Raw genomic sequence first — 18,134 nt, 5'->3', positions numbered from 1 at the left:
ATAAAAACTCTTACCAAAGTGAAAGCTGTTCATGACAAACTCACAGCCAGCATAATAGTCACTGATGGAAAGCTGAAAGCCTTCCTGCTAAAATCTGGAACAAGACAAGAATGCCCACTCTCACCACTTCTATTCAACATAGAATTGGAAGTCCTAGCCACAGCAATCAGAAAAACAAAAGAAGTAAAAAGTACCCAAATTGGAAGGAAAGAGGTAAAATTGTCATTATATGCAGATGACATGATATTCTATATAGAAAACCCTAAAGAATCCACACAAAAACTGCTAGAACTGATAAATGAATTCAGAAAGGTAGCAGGATACAAGATTAACATACAGAAATCAGTTGCATTTCTTTACATTAACAATGATATATCAGAAAGGGAAAGTTAAAAAAAATCCTTTTTAAAGTTGCATCCAAAAAAATATTTAGGAATAAACCTGACCAAGTAGGTGAAAGACTTATATGCTGAGAACTGTAAAACATTGATACTGGAAACTGAAGATGATTCAAAGAAATGGAAATATATCCCATGCTCTCAGATTGGAAGAATTAATATTGTCAAAATGGCCCTACTACCCAAAGCAGTCTACCTATTTAATGTGATCCCTATCAAATTACCCTTGAGGTTTTTCACAGAACTAGAAAATATAATCCTAAAATTTATATGGAAACATAAAAGACCCAGAATTGCCCAAGCAATCCTGAGGAAAAAGAACAAAGCAGGAGACATAACCTTCCCCATCTTCAACAATACTACAAAGCCACAGTAATCAAAACAGCATGGTATTGGCACAAAGACATATGGATCAATGGAACAGAATAGAGAGCCCATAAATAAACCCACACTCCTATGGTCAATTAATCTATGACAAAGGAGGCTATAATATACAGTGGAGAAAAGACAGTCTATTCAGCAAGTGGTGTTGGGAAAGCTGGACAGCCACATGTGAATCAGTGAAGTTAGAACACTCCCTCACACCACACACATAAATAAATTCAAAATATCTTAAAGACTTAAATTTAAGACATGACACCATAAAACTCCTAGAAGAGAACATAGGAAAACATTCTCTGACATAAATTGTAACAATGTTTTCTTAGGTCAGTCTAACAAGGCAATAGAAATAAAAGTAATAAACAAAGGGACCTAATCAAACTTACAAATTTTGCATAGCAAAAGAAACTATAAACAAAACAAAAAGGCAACTCCATTTATTTGGACCTACCCATGCTGACTCTCACTTCAGGTTTTTAACCATTACTCTTTATTGTTGTAGCACTGTCCACGGAGAAAGGCATTGGCACAAGACCAGGTGTGATGCTGCAAGGAACTAGGGCATAATACAAGGTACTGGGAACTGGAAATGAAAGGAGGCCAGAAAGTAGGAAGTACAAGTGTGAAGTGATTTATCTGACTGTAGTATATAAACAAAGCTATTAATTAATTCTTGTTTTTTACAGAGCCAACATAAAATATATAAAGCACTACTAATTTCTCAACTCTTACTTGAATTCAAAAACTCTCCTTTGGGGAACAATTTATGTCAAAATGACTTCATAAGTATTCAGATGAAATTAGGAATATGTTAATACATCACATCTATTTGTGAGACACTTCCTACAATGAATTCAATGCTGATAAAGTATTTTCACAGAAAGATAGTACACAAAGTTTGGTCTCCATGCCATTTTTTGAAGAACGTTTATGCTTACTTGCATGCAGGTATGTGATAGATGGATGCTTTTGGCCAAGAAGGATACTAGTTATAGTTTTCACCTGAACATGGAATAACAACTTGGAATAATCAAGTGAAATTCAGTTATTTATCAAAACCAAGGGTCTTTCCACCTTTTTAAAAAACAATTTGCATTATTTTAATGTTTTTCTGTTTAGAGGCAAAGTGAGGGCTGTGAATAGGTGAGACTGTGTACTTAAATACTTTAAACCACAACCTGAGAGTTCTTAAAATGTAGTTATTAATGACAGTGTGTTAATAACCATTGTTTTGCTCTCTCAAGGGACAAAAACTGAAAGAAACCATTTTATTTGATATAAATCTCAAAGAACAACTTATTTTAATTTCTATCGATTGTACCCTATTTTTCACTGATCCATTCAAACAATATTTATTATTTATTATGTGCTGTGTACTATGTTAGTGCTAATATATATTTCCATAAATGTTTATGATGTCCTTCTTAACTCTCTATGGAAAACTGTGGGGTAAGATGACAAGAAATGAACTATATTTTATCAAAGATTCATTCATGTAGATATTAACATGAAAGTACTCCTTCATGACTTCTGAATTAACTGGTTTAAGCAGATATTCTGGAAAACTTAATCTCTTTTTTAAAATATGACATAATGATTATACCTAATTGAGTCAGTGTGTGGCATAGATGTTTATTGTTATTTTTGTTGGTATTATTCAAATTGTATGATTAAATTACTGAAGAGAATCTTTAGTATCTGGTATGTGTTACTTTGATCATTTTTGAATTAGTTATTCATAAAAGAAAAGCTAAGTAGATGTTGTGGTTACCTTACCTAAGTTATACTGGCTTTGTTTCTTTTTGGTTTTAACTTCTTGACCTGATCAACATCTGCCTTATATGAAACATTATTTAATTTTTTTCTTTGTTTGCTTTTGCTTCTGAACACCCCTTTTGACTTAAAAAAAAGTCATGCTTTTTTTTGGTCAAGCTTAAACTGTCAATTTCTTAAGCATCTTCCTGAATTGATTATCTACTCTCTCCACTGAGTATTGAAACACATGGTCTCAAGATTGCTCAGTCTCTTCAGTTGTTCAAGTGGAGCATGAAACAAAAGGCATTAAATACTTCCTACAAACAGGCCTCTCTAGCTATAGTGAAAATACTTTCAAAGCCACACAACGTAACTACCCATATTCAGAGCCATTTATGCACATATTGCAGGCAGGGTAATTCAACTTTCATACATTTATTTTTTTTAATTAAGAAAAGGCCAAGTAGCTATGTACCTTGTGCTGGATTCTGTTTGCTTCCACCAAATAAAGCAAATTTGATGGCAAAGTACCTTGTATGAAAATACCCTACATTTATCTTCTCTGGATTTAATGTTTATTAGAGATTATGATATAAACTACTATGGTGATAAACATAGAGAATTGATAACTGCAAAAGGCAGTCAATGCCTAGAAATCAAAGTGGTGTAGAATGGAAATGAAAATGAGGGTGTCAAGGACTGGCGTAACCCATATCATTAGACTGTTTTGAAAAATATTTCAGAAAGAAATGACCTCTTGTTTTATTTGTTTGATTTTTACTATTTTAAATCGCACAAGTAATCCTTTGCCACACAGTAGAGATTATCATACTAAGTGAAGTAAGTCAAAGACAAATATCTATGATATCACTTATGTGGAATCTAAAAAAAAAATGATACAAATGGACTTACCTACAAAACAGAAATAGACTCACAGAGATAAAAAACAAACTGATTATTACCAAAAGGGATAGTGGTAAAACAACAAGGACCTACTGTATAGCACAGGGAACTATATTAATATCTTGTAATAACTTATAATGAGAAAGAATCTGAAAAAGAATGTGTGTGTATATATATATCTTTATATATCTATATATATATGTCTGTATATATATGTATAACTGAATCACTTGCTGTACACTTGAAACTAATACAACATTGTGAATTAACTATACTTCAATTTTAAAAATCTGAAAATATTAAAGAATTAATAGTCTCCTTTGAACTTGGTTTAAAAAGTGAATAAAGGGAATTCCCTGATGGTCCTGTGGTTAGGACTCAGCACTTTCACTGCTGTGGTCCAGGTTTGATCCCTGGTCAGGGAACTAAAATCCCACAAGACGCACGCATAGCCAAAAAAAAATTAGGTGAATAAAACCTGAATTCTTAATCCCAGTATCTTTCTTGAGCTTTGTTCATCTGTTTCTAACCTTCTTCTGCTGGACATTGCCAACTAGATGTCCCTGGCACAATGTCCAAAAAAAATTTACTCCTCCATCATTTGCTGCTTTTTCTAGAGTACATACATTTCAGTCACATATGCCAGAAAACTGGGAGTCATTTTTATGTCTCCCACACTTCCTACACATTAATCAGTCACCAAACCCATGATACCCCCAGAATTTCTCTTATTCTGTGTCCTTTCTTCCACTTTTATAGCCTCTGTTCTAATTTTGTCTTCTCGCTGAATTATTACAATAACCTTTTTCACATGTACCACCTTTACACTAATCTCTTTGGACTTCAGTCATTTTCCATACCAGAATAAAAACATCTAATTTTATATGTATAATAATAATAATATATATATAGCCATATACATATATATGTTATTTCTTCGTTTGTTTAAAACAAAAACAATATCCTTGCCTTATGATCACCTTCAAAATTCTTTCCTTATCACCTTCAAATTCAGCCATACAGGATGTGCAGTCACTGTTCTTTTATTCATGTGGCTCTTTCTGACTGGGAATACTTTAACCAAACCCTTATACAAATAAATAAAATCTCACAATCTCTCACACAAGCCCAGCTTCACTTTTTCACCCAGAATGTAAAATGCTATGATTTATTTTCTCACAGATCTATTTTGATCCTTTATCACAGGATAATCACAATGCATTGCACTGCATGGTTAACTTGTTGGTCTCCCCAACCCTATTCCTTTATCAAACTTGGAAATCAGAGACTTTAAAGATATGTGTACATTTTCCTATATATCAGGTACCCAGCAGAGTGTCTGCTGACATTAAGGAGGTTTGTGAGTGAGTGAACATCATGTGTTTCATATCCACATGATCTTATATTGTCAGTCTTTAGTCCTTCCCAAAGAACTCCCTGAAGTCCCCCTTAAGTGGGACCAAAGATGTACATTTTCCAAAATTGTTTCTACAGGCTGCTGATCCTATATGAGTACACCTGTTTTACATATTTTAACTAGATATCTGTGTTTATAACCCAGTGAAAGAATTGCTCAGAAAACACTTTATGGACTCCCAAGCCACCACTTCTTCACTTTAGATTCGATGGGCATAGTAAATATGAGGCATTATAAAAATTTAAGACAACCTCCAGAAAAAATGAGTTATTAAAAGTATCATTTATTTAGTAAATTTACTTCTAGATTCTAGGAGTGACCAAGAAGCTTAAGATCTATTGTGCCTATGTATTCAAGTATAGGACGCACAGAAAATCCTTCTGTTGTTTCGTTTTACATTGATTTATTTTGAGGTAATTTAATTCCCATGGATATTTTACTATAATATTTTAAAATATATTTTCAGGACATTTTAAAGTTCATCAGTTGGCTTTTTCGTAATTGCAAACAGAGACCCTAAGGATGAGGGCCAGGCATTATCATATTGATTTTCCAGATAAAGAATGATGTACACAGAAAGGGGGACTGTTTGTCTAAGACAACCAGAGCTAAGAAGTGGTAAATGATCTAGATCAACTTTAAGATTATTTCTATTAAACTATTTCAGCGTCTCAGCAGTTAAAAGTGTATGCAACAAAGATATTTTTGGTAATAGCCTTCAGTTCTAAATACCTTTGTGTGTTACATGCAATGTGTATTTTGTAAATCTCTAATAACCTTAGCTAAAATTTGAAAACTGAATTGATAATAACTAGAATATCTTTTTCTCATGATAGATACCAGTCATACAGGTACTTTTATCCTAAATAAATAAACATAGCCAATGCCTTCTATATTCTATTTCTGCCAAAATAAATTACCATAAATTCAGTGGCTTAAAACAGCAATTTTTTTTCTTATAATTCTGGAGATCAGAAGCCTGGTAGGCCTCTCACTTGGCTAAAAATAAATATCAGGAGGGCTTCATCCCTTTCCAGCAGCCCAGGTCTGTTTTGTTATTTTCCTTGCCTTTTCCTGCTTCTAGAGGCCATCTGCATTCCTTGGCTCCTGGTCCCCTTCTTTCAGCTTAAAAAATAACAACAATGTATCTCTTTTTTTGAGGTGATTTTTTTTTTAATTGAAGTATAGTTGAATTACAATTTTGTGTTAATTACTGCTGTATAGCAAAGTGACTCAGTTTTACATATATATATATGTGTGTATATATGTGTGTATATATATATATATATATATATATATATACACATATATATATATACATTCTTTTTTATATCCTTTTCCATTATGGTTTATCACAGGCTATTGGATATAGTTCATCACTAAGTATTAGAGAGATGCAAATCAAAACTTCAATGAGGTACCACTTCACACCAGTCAGAATGGCTGTGATAAAGTCTACAAATAACAAATGCTGGAGAAGGTGTGGAGAAAAGAGAACCCTCCTACACTGTTGGTGGGAATGTATGTTGGTACAGTAACTATGGAAAGCAGTATGGAGGTTCCTCAGAAAACTACAAATAGAATTGCCATATGATCCAACAATCCCACTCCTGGGTATATATCCAGACAAAACTGTAATTCAAAAAGATACATACACCCCTATTTTCATAGCAGCACTCTTCATAATAACCAAGACATGGAAACAACCTAAATGTCCATCAACAGATGAATGGAGAAAGAAGATGTGGTACGTGTATACAATGGAATACTACTCGGCCATAAAAAAGAATGAAATAATGCCATTTGCAACATGCAGATGCATCCTTATGCCTTTCTTCCATAGATACTTCTCCCTTTCTGACCACTTCTAGTAAAGCTCCTTTGCTTTCATTTGTTCATGTGATTAGATTAGGCCTACTTGGATAATACAAGATAATCTCATCTCAAAGTCTTTAGCATTATTCATTTCTGCAAGGTCCCTTTAGCTCTGTAACCTGTAGTCACAGGTTCCAGGGATCAAAACATGGATGTCTTTGTGGAACCATTTTTCTACCTACCATGCCTTCTTTTCAAAATAGGGAATGGCTTGGGGAAGTGTGAGGGAGTTAAAAGGACCATACAGAGGAGGTGGTCAACAGAAGTTTCATTTCTGATGTAGATAATAAATCAAATGAGGTTCAAAATAAGAATTTAAGTACCTATGGAATTAATTTTACGGTCAATATCATATTAGGGGAAGAAAAGTTAGATAATTATTATAATATCACCTACTCTTAAGGAAATATCTATTAATATTGGTACAGTTCTATTCCATTATTACAACTGATATTTATAGACTCTGTTAAAATGTACATCCCAGACTCCACCCACCACAGATGCTGACTCAGGAGGCCTTTGCTGAGGTGCAGAATTTTGCTTTTTAACAAGCATATCAGGTGATTTCTGATGACTGTGTCCATTTACTATCATCCTTCAAGGAATGATGCTGTAGTATTTATTTCTTTACCACTGGAGCTAGAACAGCTTAATTGCTCTAACTGGAATTTTGAACTGCTGACTCTGGAGAACATATATTATTCAAAAGTGACATTTAGTATGAAATAGAATAGCACAGTATAGAATTTTAAGTTAATGTAAATAGAATGATTGGGGCTTATGAAAAATACAACTTTTTAATCAGTTACTACACTTCTTTTATCATTTAAGGATTGTGTGCAATTAAAATGAGTTGAATATCAAAATAAATTCATTGATTGGCCACTCTACACATAAATCTGGGCCAACTGCTCTGTGAGGATCAAAGGAGTATTCTCCGTAGTCACACCTTTAGAAAGCATATTTGATCTTACCCATTCTGCTTTAAAGCTAAAGAGAAAATAATTTCTCTAATGGAATGTTAATGGAAAAACAGAGTTAATGTAGCTCATAAATTACGAAAGAAAATGTTAGTTTTAATATTACTATATTTAGTTTACTACAAATATAATACAAATTGAAGGACACTTTCTAATACTAAAGCCCAACTATGGAACTTTCCCAGAAAAAGAAGTACAGTGGTCCAGTAGAAATAGATTAACATTTTAACATAAAATTGAGAATGATTTTCTGATGCAGAGCTTAATATTGCTTTGTAGTGATCATGATAATGGTATCCTCAGAGCCAAATAATTGGGTATAATTTTATTTTACTGAATTACCACCTGTTATTTAACCCAGAGATGCAGTCATCTCCATGAGTTAGTTAACCTATGAGTACTATAAGAAAAAATGTTAATTAAAGGATTATTAGAAAACTTGATTTTTCTAATTTCTGATTATTTTTACCAATCTAAAACTTGTTTTCTACTCTTATAGTTTTATTATCAATTTTCATACATATTACAGATATTTATTAAATACCAGCATTCATTTAACAATTTATTTTTAGATTAGGTAGGTCACATATTTCCTTGTAGCTGAATTGAACTTTCCTAATTGAAAATCAGATTGGAAAGTTCATTTAACTTTTCTAATTAACCTATTCTAATCTATCCCCTTTGCTCTTAGAATAACTCTAACCACCTGAAGGGGGCTGAAAAGGTCAACACCATCTGACTCCTACTCCCCTCTCCAGCCCAAGACTAGGTTCCTGGCTCCAAGTAGCTCACAAAATAATGGAAAAAAAAAAAAAAAAAGAAGACACCTTGAAAACACAGATTAAAGTGTTATATGGCAAGTGACATTAACATAGAACTATTCATATGTAAAATAGGGTGTACAAATCCAGATAAGTTTCCTGACCTTTGCACTGGAGTTGGCAAAATGTAAAAGTAGAAGGAACCCCTTAATAAATTGATACAAATAAAATAAATGTTTTCTTCTATATGAAAAAGAAGGAGTTTTATTCTTTACTCTCCCTTTTGTTAGGACTTGGAAAGGGCTTTTATCCATTTTCTATGAATTTTATGAAGCATGACAAGATGTCAGCTCACAATTTACCACTCTCATTTTTTCCACAATCATCTCTCATGAAATAACTCTATTGTATTTATTAGTCTTACTTAAAAACAAATATTGGACTATTAATTAACATTGGTTTAATTAATTAAAGACAAAGTACTCAAAACAGGTGCATGAGTTATTTATTATTACATTCAGAAACTTTATGACTGATAAAACTATTTCTTAAAGTTATCTACATCAAATTATGAGATCAATTGAATATAGTTTTAAAGGCAAAAATTTTAAATAGCAGGGTATATCTAATGTTTTTTAAATGTAAGTGGATTTTCATGTGTTCCTAGATGTTTTTTTAATGTAGTGAGATTCAAGGAAAGGACTATTTAACAACCACCAGCATATGTAATCCATTTAAAGTTATCTCTATATTTGAAGTATAATGTGTTACTTACCTGAATTACATATGAAGCATGAAGAATGTGAAAATATATGTGGAAATGGAGAAATAGTACTTGAAATACCTATTTCTTCTATGTAATAGTGAAATATTTTACCAATTTCTTGCAATCATGTTTATGTATGTATTTTGATAATCTGTATATTCCATGGTGTATTAACATTTTGCCATGCAATTAAATCAGTTTTATAATTAATTTTAGCAATGTTGGATTAAGATGAGTTTAGCAAAGTAGACAATGTGTGTGAGTGTGTGGCAATAGAATTGGGTAATCTTTAAATTTATTCAAAGAAGCCAAGTCCACATCTCTATAACTTGATATCTACTAGAAGATTTAGAAACCCATTTGCCTAGGATGATTTTTGTTGAAAGAAAAAGGATGGAGTAGACTTCTGAAGGTAGTAGTAACACTGTGGCCAAATACAGGCTACATTACAATTCAGTCATGGACAAAAATTATGAATTTCTATCTGGTGGACAACATGGCTTCAGTATGTCAGCAATTTTGAAATTGTCTGCATAAGTAGTGAACCCAGCTATTCCAGCATTTCCATTAAATATGTATACTGCCTCTGAAGCCTATATATATTGTATTATCACATTTATTACTACTGGGAATTAAAAGTATACATCAAAAGGAAAGCCTAGTTTCCAAGTTTAAAAAAGGAGTATTGCAAGAAGAAAATGGAGGGTTACTTTAGTATCCCTATCTGTAAATATGAAACAAATCTTTTATGCCATGAAAAATAAAACAAATGCTGATTCAGGTGAGAAGCTCAGTTGTAAAATCAAAACCTCAGTAGCACTAGGCCATCATCTCAGATGAAAGTATTAACCTTCTCTTAATCTTCAGGGACTTGTAGAGAATTAAAGATATAAGTGCCTATGTAAAAAAGGAAATCTCTGCATGGAGAACATTTTTAAAGTACTAAATGGGTTCCTTGGGGATATGTTCTTACAGTAGCTGACAGGCAGAGAGTTATGTTCTTTTCAAGATTTTCACTATAGCTGAAACTCAGGAAAGCTAGTCAATTAATGGCACAGACTTTGAGTTGATTTCTCTTTTCAGGTAATTAGGTATGAATTGATGTCAACATACAAAAATTCTATGGATAATTGCTTCCCCCTTGTGCTGATGCTCTCTTTGTAAATAGCTATCTGCCACGTATTTGTATGAAACTTTTTTCAAATGCGTGATATTTGTGACCCAGGATAATTCTTAACTGAAATCTTCTGCACATTTTGAATTCCATAAGAATATAATTACTTGAGTCATCTGCTTATTGACATGATCAAAGAACAATAGTTTAATATTTAGGAGTCAAAGCACAGTTTATTGACCAGTAGATTTAATTAATCTTTAGAATTCCTCTCTTGCTTAATTTTTAATAGAAAACACTGAGGAATTTAAAGAAAGCATAACCTGACACTTAAAAACTCTATCTCAGGTGTCATACCCTTCCCCAATTGGAATTCAGTTTTAATTTTTGTTTTTGTTTTTGTTTTTGTTTTTTGCGGTACGCGGACTTCTCACTGTTGTGGCCTCTCCCGTTGTGGAGCACAGGCTCCGGAAGCGCAGGCTCAGCGGCCATGGCTCACGGGCCCAGCCGCTGCGCGGCATGTGGGATCTTCCCGGATCAGGGCAGAAACCCGTGTCCCCTGCGTTGGCAGGCGGACTCTCAACCAGTGTGCCACCAGGCAAGACCCAGTTTTAATTTTTGAACTGTTTCCTTAAGAATGAGGTCTATAAGGATCATCAAACATTAGAGTTATTATCCAATTAGTTTCAGTGTTTTTTATAATCTTGGACTCAGAAAATCTACTTCTCTGTAATATTTGATTTCCTATAATAGTGCTGTCTTATTTTCAGAATCCAAAAATCATTTTTTAAATTATGGAATCACAGGTTTTTGGCAAATGTGAGTATTTATATGTTCTGATATTTATACTATTTCAATTATCCAATTTAAAAAATATGATACGTAGCTATATTCCAGATATATTTAGTCATTTTATTAGTATTTGTTCCTAGACTAACTGTAGTGATTCTAAGAATACATGAAAGACATTATCAGTATGCCTTTGATCCTTTCACAGTAGTCTTCTCACATTTATAAATGTATTAATTTATTCAACAAGTATTTAATAAACACCCAATAACCAAAATATGTTAGGCACAGGGGATATGTTAATAAATAAAATAGAGAATGTTATTTTTAAAATGTAGCATGTAATAAGGATGTTAAGTATTGGAAAGAATAAGAGGAAGTAGGTGAGCACTTACACTACTGATAGATAAAAAATTGTTATAGCCACTGTATAAGGAAATTTTGTAGTAAATAGCATTATTAAAAATAGGTGCATATTCTTTTGGAACCAGCTTTTGGTATATGCTCTAGAAAAATACCTGCACAAGTATACAGAAGGCCATTTCATTATTTTACAGCAGAATTGTTTACATTAGATAAAATAGAGAAACAAATCAAATGTTCTTCCATCAGTAATGGCTAAATAAACTACATTGTAATACTATGCAAGAATTTGAGTGAATAGGACAAAAGTTTCTTTGGGTTTGTAGAACATATTCACTAGATATCTTATATTTAAAAATATCTATAAAAACAAATCAAGATATTTACAGAGGTATGTGTGTGTGTATAAATTCATAGTAAGAAGTCAGAAATGTATACATGAACTGATAATAGTAGTTCCTTGTGGGGAAAGAGCTAGGTATGTGAGTGATGGTAAAAGTTAACTTCAGCATTATTTCTCATATCATAATATTTGTAAAATTAAAAATAAATACCAAAAATAAAATTTAGTGTGATGCATGCTATAGAAACATGCAGGAGTGAAGAACAGTAAGTGACTAATTTTAGGTGGCTCTAGAGCAGGGAAATAGTTCACATTACTGAGTTCAACAGACATTCACTGTATGTATTACGTTCCAAAGTGCATTTTACCAATTTATATCTTAAAGATTTCATGGAGGTATGATATAGGGTTTGTGCAGCTTTTCCCATGGCAAAACTTCCTACAGTGGCATTGGATATTGTTTATCCCAAAGTCTCACACTTAGGGCAGCTACTCCTCTCCCTCTCCACTGCCCACCCTGCACCCTATGCTCTTTCCTCTTTGGTGTCCTCCTTCCTGGTCCTATGAATCTCATGCAGCCCTCTCTTACCAAAATCTTCTAGATGTCACACATGACCCTCCCACTTCAGTGTACCTGTGGAATTAAAGTATCCTATTCTCTAGTCTGTTGCTTTTCTCATGAGGAAAAGCTCTCTCTGGAATTCTGGCTGCTGAAATGTTTCACCTTGTTATGAAGTGTATCTGCTAAACATTGCAGTGGGTGCTGTGCCTACCAAATGAGTTGGGTAAAATCTCATCTTCAAGAAGCTTCATTTCTAAGAGGGGAAAAAAAGACAGGTTGACCAAGAAGTGTGCTAACGTTGTATAAATGTAGAGATAGAAGTATGTAAAGAGGACATTGATCATAAACAGTTAAATTTAAATGGAAAGGATGGAAAAGTTTTTCACAAAGAAGGTGAAATTTTAAGTGAACATTGAAAGAGCAAATGTTGCATTTTCTGGACCCTGAAGGATGAGCTTAATGATTCAGTTTAAGATAATATATTTTAATAACCAAAGAAATGTTCAAATACTTCAGTACTGCTGGAGAAAAGAAGTCTTGGGGAGCAGAAATAGAGGGAGGTGAACATTTCCCTTTGCATACCTGCTATTGAATACTTGGTAATTACATATGAATATAAGTATATTACATAGGTCACACGCTTTTAATAAGAAAAATTAGCAATTTTTAAAATTCCGTTATACTAAGTACAGAATTTGTAAAGCACAGAAGTAGCCCTATATAATGTTATTGTTAAATAGGTACATATATGTGAAAAAATCAGACTTAAAGATAAAATTATTATCTTCAGTATTTCCAGATGAGTGATAAACAAGCGATTCAATCTCTAATTTTTATTTATCTTTAGAATGAATAAATAAATAAAGATAATCATTAAGCTATAAAACCTTAAATATAAACTGCCTTTGAGCAATCATTATAACTTTCTGGCGTGTCCTCTGGTGAAGTTAAGGGAAGGACAAAGTGATAACCACAGTCAAGCAACGCACTCTTGATGCATGTAATGTTAACTGAACAAGCAGTTAACTGGACAAAAATAAGTTGAGGTAGCTTTCTTCTGTTTTACTCACCAAGAAACATTCCTAATGAACTGCATGATCAGCTAATAAAGTATCAACAAATTAAGAAGATGCCAAAAAACGGGAAATAGGCCATGCAATACAACTAGCAATTTTTTTGAAAAGGAATTTACAAATTCAAACAAAGAAGAGTTTACCCTCCCTAAACGAAACAAAGTGAAACTTCAGTTCAGATCTTGAGAAAGTGCTGTATATTGTAACTATCTTTTTAATGTGTTTTAGACTACCACATCTCAGATTCCTTCTTATCTTTCATACCTAGTATTCCCTAGTAGTCACTTAAAAAATAGCATAGCCACGCAGCAATTTCAGTCTAGAAAGAAGATAATATTTGCATTGAGACCTGAATAAGGGAACTAGCCAAGCAAATATCTACAAAAATAATTGTAGGTTCAGGAAACAGCCATTGCAAAAGCCAATCTGGCTTGTGTGCATGAACAATGGAGGTAGTCTAAAAGGTGAGGTCACAGAGGCAGATAGACTAAATAAATATTTGTAAATTATGATAAGGAATCTGGATGTGTTGCACTGTAATCATCTATTTGTCTGCATCTTCCATAAGCCTATTCAAAGACTAACTCCATCTCATCTCCCAGTGTATCACTGAGGTTCATACTGTGCCTGGCACTAAGTAGGCACTATGTAGATATTTTTTGGATGAAATGATAAACAACCTATTTTATTGGAATTTGGTACTTCCGTATATAACTTCTATTCAAGTATGTACTTTAAAAAATATTATAATTTATGTATTTGAAAGCCTGGGAGCAAGTTATATTTAAGCCAGGATTTGGGCCACTAACAATAATAAGAAAGTTCTCTATGAATAAATGTAAAGGTCATGTGGGGTCTCAATTACATAGATGCTTTAAGCTAAATCTAGTTCAGCATTGATTATGATGTTTCCTTTCTCAGGTAGAACTCTAATGAGCTTTACCCATTATCTTGATCATTAGTGAGCAAGCATTTCAGAAGATTAAAGACAGTGGTCAGAGCTGAAAATGGTTCTCACTTGTCTTATTCACTTTAATTCTATATTTAATTGGGGAAGCTAATGCTTTTCTATTTCAGTTTTCTATTCATAATTGTTGCCTCATGAATGCAGTATGACTTTTGACATTTCATGTAAGCCACACAGAATTTGTGTGGCTTACTCTCATAACCTGTTCCTTCATGAATAAGCTCTATGTTTAGCATCCAAAATTCACCTCTGAATTTCAGCTTTTGAAATTAATTTCTGAGTGTTTATTCACAGAAGCTTCTCACTGAAATTGCCATTCAGACTGATGTCAGTGAAGCACATCAAGATATTATGAGATGAGACTCTGAATAAGTCATTCTAGATAATTTTTAAAATATATTTAAGCTAAAAGCATATTTAAAAAGCATAGTATTTGCAGAAGTAAATAAAATGATGTGATATTTAATCATAGAGGGTGGGATGTGAGGTTTTTGGGGGTCAAGGGGTAAGTTAGGAGAGAACTGTAGTTAATTTTCCCACTTGAAGAGATTTCAACCTTAAATTGTCAGAATGTCTTCAAGAATATTGTTTAATGAAAAGAAAAAGACAAGATTTGGAGATTCCACTAAGGAAATTGTGGTTTAGAGAATGATTAGTCAGGGTTCTCTAGAGAAATAGAACTGATAGAATGTGTATTTATATATGGAGAGTCAGATTTATTTTAAGGAATTGGCTCACATGATAATAATGGAGGCTGGCAAATCCAAAATCTGCAGAGTGTTTTGGCAGGCTGGAGACCCAGGGAAGAGCCATGGTGCAGTTCAAGTTCAAAGGCCCTCTCCTGGCAGAATTTCTTCTTGACTGGGGAAGGTCAGTTTTTGTTCTATTAAGGCCTCAGCTGATTAGATGAGGCCCACTCACACACAGCAGAGGCCATCTGCTTTACTCAAAGTCTACCAATTTAAAGGTTAACCTCATTCAAAAAACACTGTCACAGAAATATCCAGAGTAATGTTTGACCCAATATCTGGGCACTTTGCTCAGCCAAGTTGACACATAAAATTAACCATTACAAATCTACCCCTTGTCACCTTGTCACCTATATGCATCTCCTAAATTATACTTAATCTCTCAACAAGGACAATAATAAGATCATAATTCTGCCTAACATGATACAACTAGCCTGCATACAACTGAAAATAGCTAACCATTTTTCAAGTAAAGGATGCAAAGTCCTTGTGTGATGCTTACTCTTCTCCTTGACATCCTGTAACTTAAATATTATGATGTAAAGTTAACAATACTTGAATACTATAATATAAAGTAAATGCATCTTCTGTTACATGATAAGAGGATAAGAGAAGACAGAAAACGCGTTTGTTTCAAATGTGTTTTCACATGTGAAAACACACTTGTAACAAAATAAATAAAATATTCATGACAATTATAGTTCTGATTTCTATATGGTCATGTGGTCAGAGCAAGCATCTCAGCTGGTCATGGTTCATTACTTGGTGGGGAGACCCAAACATTCATTCCTGAGACATAGATATTTGGATGTTGTATGATACAACCATTCAGGTTTTCTAGGAGCTTCTAACTGAAGACAAATTTATTTTTGACCTTCTTAAGTACTGTTTCCAAAATATTAAAAAAGGAAATACCAGGCTTCCCTGGTGGCGCAGGGGAGACGGGTTCGTGCCCCTGTCCGGGAAGATCCCACATGCCGCGGAGCGGCTGGGCCCGTGAGCCATGGCCGCTGAGCCTGCTCATCCGGAACCTGTGCTCCGCAACGGGAGAGGCCACAACAGTGAGAAGTCCGCGTACCGCAAAAAACAAAAAAAAAGAAAGAAAGAAAAGAAACAATGAAAGGCTCAATTGGCTTTCTCCAAACCCTTGCCTGCTCTTCGATGCCAAAATTTAAGGCACTGTGTTTGACTGAAAAGCACACTGTGAGTTGTATACATCTTTCCTGATCCCTTTTATGACCCAGAACTTGTATTTCAGTTCTATTGTAAAACCAGGCAACTGTGAATTAAACTAAATTTTGGGTAAATTAGACCTGGTCATATACTTCTCCTTCTGTAAACCGTCCTCTAAAATTCACAGAGTATTTAATCCATTTTGAGTTTATTTTTTGTGTGATGTTAGAGAATGTTCTAATTTCGTTCTTTTACATGTATCTGTCCTGTTTTCCCAGCACCACTTATTGAAGAGGCTGTCTTTTCTACAGTGTATATTCCTGCCTCCTTTGTCATAGATTAATTGACCATAAGTGCATGGGTTTATTTCTGGGCTTTCTATTCTGTTCCACTGATCTATGTGTCTGTTTTTGTGCTAGTACCATACTGTTTTGATTACTGTAGTTTTGTAGTATAATCTGAAGTCAGGGAGTATGATTCCTCCAGCTCTATTTTTTTTCCTCAAGATTGCTTTTGTGTTTCCATACAAATTTAAAGATTATTTGTTCTAGTTCTGTGAAAAATTCCTTTAATATTTTGAGAGAGATTGCATTGAATCTGTAGATTACCTTGAGTAGTATGGTCATTTTAACAATATTGATTCTTCCAGTCCAAGAACATGGTATATCTTTTCATCTGTTTGTGTCGCCTTCAATTTCTTTCATCCGTGTCTTATAGTTTTCAGAGTACAGGTCTTTTGCCTCTTTAGGTAGGTTAATTTCTAGGTATTGTATTATTTTGATGTGATGGTAAATGGGATGGTTTCCTTAGTTTCTCTTTCTGAGAGTTCATTGTTAGTGTATAGAAATACAACATATTTCTGTATATTAATTTTGTAGCATGCATCTTTACCAAATTTGCTGTTGAACTCTAGTAGTTTTCCAGTGGCATCTTTGGGATTTTCTATGTATAGTATCATGTCATCAGCAAACAGTGACAGTTTTACTTCTGCCTTTCCAATTTGGATTCCTTTGACTAAAGACCTAAATGTAAGACTGGATACTATAAAACTCCTTGGGGAAAACAGACAGAACACTATTTGACCTAACTTGCAGCAATAGTTGTTTGGATCCATCTCCTAAAGTAAAGGAAATAAAAGCAAAAATAAACAAATGGGACCTAATTTAACTTAAAAGCTTTTACACAGCAAAGAAAACCATTGACAAAATGAAGACAACCTACTGAATGGGAGAAAATAGTTGCAAATGATATGACCAATAAGAGATTAATATCCAACATATATTAACAGCTCATAAAACTCAATATCAAAAACATACAAACAAACAACCCCATTAAAATACGAGCAAAAGAACTGAATAGACATCTTTCCAAAGAGGAAAGGCAGATGGCAGCAGGCACATGAAAAGCTGCTCAGCACCACTAATCATCGGGGAAATGCAAATCGGAACCACAGTGAGATACCACCTCAAACCTCTAAGAATGGCTATCATCAAAAAGAACACAAATAACAAATGTTGGCAAGCATGTGGAGAAAAGCGAACAATTTTACACAGTTAGTGGGAATGTAAATCGGTGCAGCCACTGTAGAAAACAATATGGAGGTTTCTCAAAAAACTAAAAATAGAACTACCATGTGACCCAGCAATTCCACTCCTGGGAAAAACACTAATTTGAAAAGATACTTGGACCCCAGTGTTCACAGGGGCATTATTTACAATAGCCGAGATATGGAAACAACCTAAGTGTCCATCAACAGATGAATAGA

The 18,134-nt window shown here is 33.7% G+C and overlaps 1 protein-coding gene and 1 non-coding gene across 5 annotated transcripts in view; both read left to right on the top strand.

The window, feature by feature from the left end:
- GRIA4 (glutamate ionotropic receptor AMPA type subunit 4) overlaps nt 1–18,134 on the top strand; it is a 487,613-nt gene that overhangs the window by 56,286 nt on the left and 413,193 nt on the right. The window lies entirely within an intron of this gene.
- Nucleotides 3,791–3,862, top strand: TRNAE-UUC (transfer RNA glutamic acid (anticodon UUC)). The gene has a single exon. It is a non-coding gene; the product is annotated as a tRNA-Glu (tRNA).

This window comes from Lipotes vexillifer, unplaced genomic scaffold (assembly GCF_000442215.2).
Source record: "Lipotes vexillifer unplaced genomic scaffold, Lipotes_vexillifer_v1.1 scaffold1581, whole genome shotgun sequence".
NCBI lineage: Eukaryota > Metazoa > Chordata > Mammalia > Artiodactyla > Lipotidae > Lipotes > Lipotes vexillifer.
This window is presented reverse-complemented; position numbering and strand designations above follow the sequence as displayed.